Here is a 2,500-nt window from a genome sequence, read left to right as displayed (position 1 = left end):
ACAATAGGGAGCAGGTGCTCCAGAGACTAAGTAAAAATCGGAGAATAAGCAGAAACCCAGAAGACTCTGGGCAAAAAGTCGGACAATAAGGAGCCTGAGCTCCAGAGACTAAGTAAAAATCGTAAAGTGAGCAGAAACCCAGAAGATCCTGGGCCAAAAATCGGGCAATAAGGAGCATGTGCTCCAGAGACTAAGTAAAAATCGTAATATAGGCAGAGACCCAGAGGCTCCTGGGCCAAAAATCGGACAATAAGGAGGATGTGCTCCAGGGACTAAGTAAAAATCGGAGAATAAGCAGAGACCCAGAAGGTCCTGGGCAAAAAATCGGAGAATAAGGAGCATGTGCTCCAGAGACTAAGTAAAAATCGTAATATAGGCAGAGACCCAGAGAAGTGTTTAGTGGTTAATTTCAAAGTGTGTAGTTGTATTTTTCTATTTGTTTAGTGGTTAATTTCAAAGTGTTTAGTTGTTAATTTCAAAGTGTTTAGTTGTATTTTTCTATTTGTTTAGTGGTTAATTTCAAAGTGTTTAGTTGTATTTTTCTATTTGTTTAGTGGTTAATTTCAAAGTGTTTAGTGGTTAATTTCAAAGTGTTCAGTTGTATTTTTCTAAGTGTTTAGTGGTTAATTTCAAAGTGTGTTAGTGGCTAATTTCAGAGTGTTTATTAGCATTTTCCTATTTCTTTAGTTGTTTAATTCAAAGTGTTTTAGTTGTTTTATTCAAAGTGTGATAGCGGTTTAATTTTTAAAAATTCGGATAATGATCGGGAAATGTGTCGGGCGAGTGTTCGCTTAAAGCGTTGAAAATGGTGAAAAAGAGTAAAATGCAGACAATGATCCGTGGAGACCAAGTAAAAATCGGAGAATAAGCAGAGACCCAGAAGGTCCCGGGCAGAAAATCGGACAATAAGGAGCATGAGTTCCGGAGACTAAGTAAAATTCGGAGAATAAGCAGATACCCAGAGAAAGAGGGCCAAAAATCGGACAATAAGGAGCATGGGCTCCAGAGACTAAGTAAAATTCGGAGAATAAGCAGATACCCAGAGAAAGAGGGCCAAAAATCGGACAATAAGGAGCATGGGCTCCAGAGACTAAGTAAAAATCGTAAAATAGGCAGAAACCCAGAGAAAGAGGGCAGAAAATTGGACAATACGGAGCATGAGTTCCGGAGACTAAGTGTTTAGTTGCATTTGGCTATTTGTTTTAGTTGTTTAATTCAAAGTGTTTAGTAGCATTTTCCTATTTCTTTAGTGGTTAATTTCAAAGTGTTTAGTTGTATTTTTCTATTTCTTTAGTGGTTTATTTCAGAGTGTTTAGTGGTTAATTTCAAAGTGTGTTAGTGGTTTAATTCAAAGTGTTTAGTTGTATTTTTCTATTTCTTTAGTGGTTTATTTCAGAGTGTTTAGTGGTTAATTTCAAAGTGTTTAGTGGATATTTTCTAAGTGTTTAGTGGTTATTTTCTAAGTGTTTAGTGGTTTAATTTTTAAAAATTCGGATAATGATCGGGAAATGTGACGGGCGAGTGTTCGCTTAAAGCGTTGAAAATCGGACAATAGGGAGCAGGTGCTCCAGAGACTAAGTAAAAATCGGAGAATAAGCAGAAACCCAGAAGACTCTGGGCAAAAAGTCGGACAATAAGGAGCCTGAGCTCCAGAGACTAAGTAAAAATCGTAAAGTGAGCAGAAACCCAGAAGATCCTGGGCCAAAAATCGGGCAATAAGGAGCATGTGCTCCAGAGACTAAGTAAAAATCGTAATATAGGCAGAGACCCAGAGGCTCCTGGGCCGAAAATCGGACAATAAGGAGGATGTGCTCCAGGGACTAAGTAAAATTCGGAGAATAAGCAGAGACCCAGAAGGTCCTGGGCAAAAAATTGGAGAATAATCAGCATTATCTCCGGAGACTAAGTAAAATTCGGAGAATAAGCAGAGACCCAGAAGGTCCTGGGCAAAAAATCGGAGAATAAGGAGCATTTGCTCCGGAGACTAGGTAAAAATCGTAAAGTGAGCAGAAACCCAGAAGATCCTGGGCCGAAAATCGGAGAATAAGGAGCATTTGCTCCAGAGACCAAGTAAAAATCGTAAAGTGAGCAGAAACCCAGAAGATCCTGGGCCGAAAATCGGAGAATAAGGAGCATTTGCTCCAGAGACCAAGTAAAAATCGTAAAGTGAGCAGAAACCCAGAAGATCCTGGGCCGAAAATCGGAGAATAAGGAGCATTTGCTCCAGAGACCAAGTAAAAATCGTAAAGTGAGCAGAAACCCAGAAGATCCTGGGCCGAAAATCGGAGAATAAGGGAGCATGTGCTCCAGAGACTAAGTAAAAATCGGAGAATGGGGCAAAAAATCGGACAATGGGGGGAATTTTCTGGGCTTCATTCTTTGGCCCCTCAGAAACTAAGTCAGAATCGTAATATAAGGCCAGAAGCCCAGAGGGCCTCTGGGTCTTTGCTTATTGTTCCGATTTTGGGTGCTTTAAGGCGGACCCCAGGGGCCACCCTGC

At 40.4% G+C, this 2,500-nt stretch overlaps 1 protein-coding gene across 1 annotated transcript in view; it reads left to right on the top strand.

Annotated features, from left to right (window-relative positions):
- Nucleotides 1-2,500, top strand: part of LOC134102859 (acetyl-CoA acetyltransferase, mitochondrial) — a 410,737-nt gene that overhangs the window by 149,024 nt on the left and 259,213 nt on the right. The window lies entirely within an intron of this gene.

The sequence above is a fragment of the Pungitius pungitius genome, chromosome 16 (genome assembly GCF_949316345.1).
Source record: "Pungitius pungitius chromosome 16, fPunPun2.1, whole genome shotgun sequence".
In the NCBI taxonomy this organism is placed as follows: Eukaryota; Metazoa; Chordata; class Actinopteri; order Perciformes; family Gasterosteidae; genus Pungitius; species Pungitius pungitius.
This window is presented reverse-complemented; position numbering and strand designations above follow the sequence as displayed.